Raw genomic sequence first — 7,776 nt, forward strand, 5'->3', positions numbered from 1 at the left:
TTCTATTGAGATATGAGGTTACAAGTGTTAAATCTTTATATTCACATTTTCATACAATCCCATAATAGATATGAAGACCTCCTGGCTATAGACAAAAACAATAAAATACCCCAAAATATACTATCGTTTCATGATAATAGAAATCTGCCTTACATTTAATTTCACTGTAATGAAAATAATGAGCAAAATGTCATCAATGCACAATAGATATAATATAACTGATGGTGTCTCAATAATATTGCTGTCAGTGAATGACTCTTTGCTGTGTGCCGGACATCAGAAGGTTTCACTATTATTAGTATTATTAACACGTTCTCTGTACTGTGTTATAGATCCAGTTAGTGCAGACATTACAACTACAACACAAGGGTTTACACCCCCAACTGAGAATGATCTACAGGGGACCGGTGAGTTCTCTGAATAAATATATTGTCTGATACTGGATTGTTATTATCCATATACTATGATCGGATCATGATTTGTTCTTCATCCTTTCCATAATGTAATATTTTCTTTATTATAGATAAAACGTCTGCTGCAACAGTTACATCACTGCCCAGTACCACAACAACATATACTGAAGGTAATGCACAATACTTATAATGTTAGCTATGCAGGGTATGACTATCGGAGGTGTAGGGGCGATCACAGACACAGGCTCTGGAGTCCGAGGGGGTCCATAAGGTTCATCTGCCTCAGACCAGGAGACAACCCCTACCCATAATGCTGTTCTCCTTGACAGAAGCTTACCCTGTCTGGTCTTAAGAAGGATCTACCATATTTAATAGAATAGTTTAATCAATTATTAATACATAATGTACAATTATAATGGGTAATGTGTGTATTTTTGTCTTGTAGGTGTCTCAAATGGAATTTCCACAAAAGTGAAAAAAATTAAGAAAATCATTGTTCCTCGTGGAAATTTCCATGGTAAGTTATAGAATAGTATAATAGGTTACTATATAATGTACAGTTATAATGGTTAATTTGTGTATTTTTCTCATGTAGGTGTCTCATATGGAATTGCCACAAAGGAAAAACAATTAAAGAAAATCATTGTCCCGCGTGGCAATTTCCATGGTAAGTTATAGAATAGTATAATAGATTATTATTATATAATGTACAGTTATAATGGTTAATTTGTGTATTTTTCTCATGTAGGTGTCTCCTATAGAATTCCCACAAAAGAAAAACAATTAAAGAAAATCATTGTACCGCGTGGAAATTTCCATGGTAGGTTAATCTAGAAGTTCTTATTATGATGAGTAGTATAAAAAATGGCTGTTAATATTTCTACCTATGTTCTCATTTTTATTAGGTTTTTTAAAACAAAACTCCTGGTTATTAGAAAGATTAATATTTGCCTTTATATGACCTTATTTCAAGAACATTTTGTGTTTTATGTTGTGGATTTTGGTGCGTTTTTTCTACATTTGTCAGATACAGTTCGCAAGCGGAAACGCAAGAGAAATTCAGATCCTGCAGATTGTAAAATACGCACCGAAGGTTAATTGATGTGCGGAAAAATTCTGCAACGTGTAGATGAGAACTTGGAATCTTGCTTCGCTGATACTGTATTACATTGCGGATTTGCCGCAGGATAATTTGCATGGCAAATCCGTGTGTAATATGCATCCGTGTGCATTTGGTCTAAAGGTGAAAAGGAAAGTCAAGAGGCAGTGTTCAGTTGTTTCCATATCTCCCATAGGTTATATTGGAGTGTTACATCTCTTGTTACTTCATGATCACAAGACTTTATATAATTTATAAAACTATTACAATTATGACACATTTATGTCAATGATGAGTATTATTACTTTTTCAGAACGTAAGATCAATGCAGGACTGGGATATCCTAAGAAAAGAGTAGAGACACCTTATCCTGAAGGTAAAGATCCATTCCTCATTCACTTGTATTTTATGCTACTTTGCTGTGGACTTTTTTGTACATGTTTTATATATAATAAGTTAATGTGGGTATTTTTGCCATTCAGTGGAGACAGACTTTGACAGAGACTTAAAAGCATTGAAAAAAATGTTGGCTCGATCTAGAAAGATACAAGGTAAGACCATTCTTCTAATATACTTATACACTTATAGTATAAAGTCACATCTCATATAATAAGGGTTTATAGGTTCTTACATTATATTACACTATTATAATCATCACATAGTTATGATTATGATGTCCAGGGTCAGATATACCATATGTGCAACCTGTCTAACTGCACCGGGGCCCTGCAGGCAAGAGGGCCCACTCCTACCTTAAGGAAAATAGTGTCCCCTACTGTCTATCAGTCACATGTAAGGGGTTTTACTTATTCCCATCCATGCCCCACAATTACTGCTGGATTGGTACACTGTGAAGGATTTTCTGGGGAGCAGTGGATGAGGTGATCTATCGCTAGCACCCCGCCTGTCATGAAATTCATCTTTGGATAACAGGGGGCTCATACACTTGTCTTGCACAAGGGGCCTCCGTTATTTGTATCTGCCCCTGATGATATCACAATATCAGGATTTACATTTCTTGTGCACACAATATAATTGTTTGCAATATTTTCATTATTATATTTTCAGGTCGTAAGATCAATGCAGGATTACAACATCCTGAAAAGACAGAAGTCACAACCTATCGTCAAGGTATAAATCTTTACTACATTATAGCAATTATATTATAAACGATATAAACACAAACATAACAAGCATAACTCTGTTCACATCCGTGTTCAGGGGTTTCTGACAAGCTTCCCAGTATTTTAGAAAGGGAAAATAGCGAAGTCTGCAGCACTATTCTTGTCAAAAATACCATTAAAAAAAATTCAACATGGCCGATAATATATTCTCCAGATCTTGTTCTCTTGTCATTGACTTTTTAAAATAGTTTATGCATAAAAATAAGGGTATATTCACACATTGCAGATTTGTTGCAGGAATTTTTACGAGTGAAAATCTGTTCCATATATCTAAATGCGGTTGTTTCTGCACATCGATTTCTGCAATCCACATTCAGATAAAGGGGACAGTATACGCTCGTTCTAAGGCTCAATGCACACGATGCGTATTACAGGCGGTTTTGCCACGCGGATTTGCATGTAGCGAAACCGCAGCATAATGAAGTACCAGCATAGTCAGAGAGATTCCAGGAAATCTCATGTACACGCTGCAATGTTTTTCCGGACAGAAATTGACCTGCGGTGCATTTTTTAGATTCCACAGCACGTCAATTTATCTTGCGTTTCTGCTTGTGAATTGTATCTGCCTAGTGCTGTGGAAAATCGCACCAAAACCGCAGCAGGAAAACGCGCCAAAGAACGCATCAAAACGTAAAAACTGAACTGGAAAACGCATGGAAATACGCACGATTAGGTGCGGTTTTTACCTACCAATTGCTACGGTTTTGGTGCATATTTTCCTCAGCAAAATAAGCTACATGCCCACGTTGTGTAAAACTCAAACATAGAAATGTGATCCAATCTGTGTAGGAAAGATTAGAATGACACTTCCAGCTATAATAAATAGTCTGCATAGGAATATATTTATTACGGGTTAACCGTGTAATACACTTCTTATTTCCAGAATTAGAACAAGCGCCACCAGATGACGATGAGGAGGAATCATATCCTTGGATGCTTGACACAACAACTGAAGGTAAGCTGTTCTATTACCGCATATCTCCCAGTCTATGACACTGAACATCATACATTGTAGGGTAGAGGTCTCCTAAATATTTATGTGATCAGCTGTAAATGTGGGAAATTTTATGGTTTCTAATAGCAGGACCATCACCTGGAGCGACAGAGGTAAAAACTGACATTAAAATGTTATGTTGTTATAACATTATCTGACAAAAGAGATAAAATGAGACAACAACCTGATTGGATGACAGCTGTCAACCAATAATCACGACTCTTCTTATTTGTACGTACCAAACCCGTCAAAAAGCATGAAAGAAATGCATGTAAAATAATCGTTTTTACATGTATTTTTGCTGGCATTTGTTATTTTGAAAAACGTCATACCCAGATGATGACTTTTGATAAAAACTAAACTGACGGAAAATATGCTACAAAAATGGAAAAAAACAAACACCCCACTGTGTATAAAGGCTTTCTTATATTTTACTATAAACTTTAAACCAACATCTGGCCGCATCATTCTTGTCCCACCAAAAAACACGCAAAAAACACCATGGAAAAAACATCAAAACATTATGGGGCAGATGAACTATAACAAATTCATGCCGTTTGCCAATTTTGTTTACGTGTTTTAGAAATTTTTTTGCTTCTTACTATGTACTGTTCAAAAATCCTAGAAAAGTGGAGTCCTAAAATGTGCCAAATTTATTATTGACATGCACCACAACTTTGGCGAAAAATACAGGTCTAAAGTAAGCCAACCAAAAGGGGGTGTAAGTTAGAGAAAAGTTTCTAACATGTCTATCAAGATGCGCCAAATCTCTGATACAGCATGCACCAATGTAATAAAATCTTCTGCCTGTCTCCTCTAGGTTTATGCCGTCTTTATTTTACACGATATTAATAAATCTGCCCCATTGTGTGACACTGGCCTAAAGCAGTTATCTGATGGGGTCACACATGGAGAATCATAATAGTAGACAGTTAGACTGCATAAGATTGAGGACGGATGACAGTCCGCTGCTTAATGTTGTAGTTCACCAATGTTGGCTGTCTCATTCCTTTTATGTTCCCTTGGTAAACACAGTTCTGATGCTAAACTAATGATTGTGATTTTCTGCTCTGATTTTCCCACAGTGTCCACTACAATCTCAACAACAATACCAACAATGTATAAAACAAGAGCGATAACTGTAGACACTACAACATCGCAAAGAGCAACAACGATGTCTACAACAGCGACAACCATAGACACAACACCAGTGCAAACAGCAGCACCAGAATCAGACCTTCTAGCTACTACCACCCCTGCCGTATCTGTAGACTACACACTGCGTAACATCATAATCATCAGCTGTGCTGTTGGCGTTCCTCTGCTACTCGTTGCAGTACTGCTATTCATCGTGCTTCTTAAACTGCAAAGACTTCAGAAGTATGCATTGTTTTTCCTTTCTACGTTTATTTTTTTCTACATTATTTTACGCTTTAAAACTTATGGTTTATTTCACTGTTTCTGTTCTCAGATTGCTGGAAATACAAAGAGTCTGAGGATCTGATGAAGATTCGTAAAGGAGAATGTCGCTTTATATGTCGCTTGTACCTGCTAACGTACTTCAGCCACCTGGTTATCTCTTGGCTGCTGTGAACAGTTGTGTTGAGATCAGCGCTCCATCACTTCAGTGGCGAACCAGTCTTCTTTCTACTACTCTGTCACCTGAGTCCTTGTCCCTGCCTGTGTGACCATAAATGCGCACATTTCCACCATTATGTCTGTGTACTCTAACCATAGGCTGACAATAGCGCTATTATTTCATCACACAACCTATGGCGGCACCAGCTAACAGTCCTCCCATCCTTACTGTTAGGTATGTGCACAAACAACTGCACATATGTTTATGGGCATCACGGTGGCCCAGTGGTTAGCACTGTTGTCTTGCAGTATTGGGGTCCTGAATTTGAGTCTGACCAAGGACAACATCTGCATTGAGTTTGTATGTTCTCCCCGTGTTTGCGTGGGTTTCCTCCGGGTATTCCGGTTTCCTCCCACATTCCAAAAACATTCTGATAGGGTAATTGGCTTCCTATAATATTGGCCATAAAGTATCTGTGTTTTCACATAGTTCATTATCAATTACAAACTTCAACAACTAAAACATCTGTGTGGTGTTTTCTTATAAAATATGTTTTCAGAGTGTAAGAATATATAGTAATCCTCTTAAAAACTGCTATAGAACCTTTACAATAAGAAGATATGTAAGTTGCTGATATGAGTGCAGAGTGAATGTCATGAGTGCATAGTGGCAGGCATAGTGGCTGTCATGGGGCCATTAGGCTGGCATAGGGCCATTGTGGCTGTAATGCAGGAATTGTATCTGTCATGGGGGCACTGTGGCTGTTATAGGGGAATTAAAAGTATTCTTGTTGTCATGAGGCATTGTGGCATAGGGAGCACGGACGGTAGAGGTGAGGGACATTGTGGCTTTCATAGGAACAGTCTGTGGCATAAAGAATACACAGGATAGGTCATAATTATTTGATCGCTGGGGGCTCCTCCACTGGGACCCCACCGATTGCAAGAATAGGGGTCCAGGACCACTCCTGCTCACTACATCCCCCAGTGATGAGAAACTTGAATGAAGCAGCGGTCGATCGCTGGTCCATTCAATGTCTATATGACTATAAATCTGCCTGACTAAGACAATTCTAAACAACTTTATTGACTCTTATCATTAACAGCTGTGAGCTACTAGTCCATTTGGACTTTTCAGTTTCTTGACAGAAGTACCCAATACAGGAGAGGTAGTTAGTTATTCAGGGTTACTGTTCTGTCCCTATTCACATTCCACCTCCTAATGCAGTGTCCCAGATACACTGCAGAAATGTACTGTGATTTCTGACATTGTATGTAAAAATATGAGTTTGAGGCCTCATTTACACGAGCGTGTGCGTTTTGAGCACGCAAAACCCGCGGCGTTTTGCGTGCGCAAAAGGCACTTAACAGCTCCGTGTGTCATCAGCGTATGATGCGCGGCTGCTTGATTTTCATCATTATGACACTTCGTTTGGATGTTTGTAAACAGAAAAGCACGTGGTGCTTTTCTGTTTACATTCACAGTTTGACAGCTGTTGCGCGAATCCCGAAGTGCTTCCGTGTGGTGCGCGTGATTTTCACGCACACATTGACTTCAATGGGTGCGTGATGCGCGAACAGCGCACAAAGATAGGACATGTCGTGAGTTTTTTTCAGCCGACTCACGCTGAGCAAAACTCACGGACTATCTGCATGTCCCCATAGACTAATATTGGTGCGTACGACATGCGTGAAAAGAACCCGCGTCGCATGCACGTATATCACGCTCGTGTAAATGAGGCCTAAAAATGTTCCTTTAAGGCTGGACTGAGGGGAGGAGTCAAGGCAGATCCCTTGTAAATTTGAATCAGTCAGTTAGTGCTGAGAGAGCCAAGTAACGGTTGGAGTGAGGAGTAGTTCCTAAGTAGGGAGAAACCCTGCAGCTCTGAGGAGAAAATCCAGTTTAGAGATCTTGGATTAAACCTGGAGAAACAAACACAACTAATCCAGTTGTGTAATTACCACAGAGAGTGAATCCAGCTCATGATAGAATCAAAGGTGGAAATTCAGAAGGAATCCTCTGCCTTGTCTCCTCACCTGCCAGCCTGCAGCCATTGTATCTGTACCATACCAAGCCTGAAGTAAAGGACCGTCTCCCGTGTATTCAATCTGCACCCACGTTACCAACAAGGGCACCCCAAATACCATCTGACCGGGAGGCTGTACAACAGGGTGTGCCCCACGGGGAAACTACAACCATCAACATTCACCATACAGTGCAGACCCCTCCATTTTCCCTGTAACGGCTCCGCAGGGAGTGCTTGAAGGCCCAGCCATTGTGTCCCTATACCGCCCTCGCACTACCCAATCACCACCGGGCCGTTGCATTAAAGTGGCGTCACGAACAGGATTATTATATCACCTCTGTGCCTCCTAAAGAAATTTGCTAAGAGACTTTATTGCTGTTGTAAAATCGCTGCAGAGAGAATTGCAACCAGCAAAACAGGGGTTAATCAGCCATCTTGGAAAACCCAGTGTTTAAGCAGCAGCAGTGTGATTTCAGAGACT

The 7,776-nt window shown here is 39.5% G+C and overlaps 1 long non-coding RNA gene across 1 annotated transcript; it reads left to right on the forward strand.

Annotated features, from left to right (window-relative positions):
- The first annotated feature begins 853 nt into the window (after positions 1-853).
- On the forward strand, positions 854-1,889 carry LOC142740928 (uncharacterized). The gene is made up of 4 exons (XR_012880929.1): positions 854-930; positions 1,009-1,080; positions 1,162-1,233; positions 1,826-1,889. It is a non-coding gene; the product is annotated as an uncharacterized LOC142740928 (long non-coding RNA).
- Positions 1,890-7,776: the final 5,887 nt, after the last annotated feature.

This window comes from Rhinoderma darwinii, chromosome 2 (genome assembly GCF_050947455.1).
Source record: "Rhinoderma darwinii isolate aRhiDar2 chromosome 2, aRhiDar2.hap1, whole genome shotgun sequence".
Classification (NCBI taxonomy): domain Eukaryota; kingdom Metazoa; phylum Chordata; class Amphibia; order Anura; family Rhinodermatidae; genus Rhinoderma; species Rhinoderma darwinii.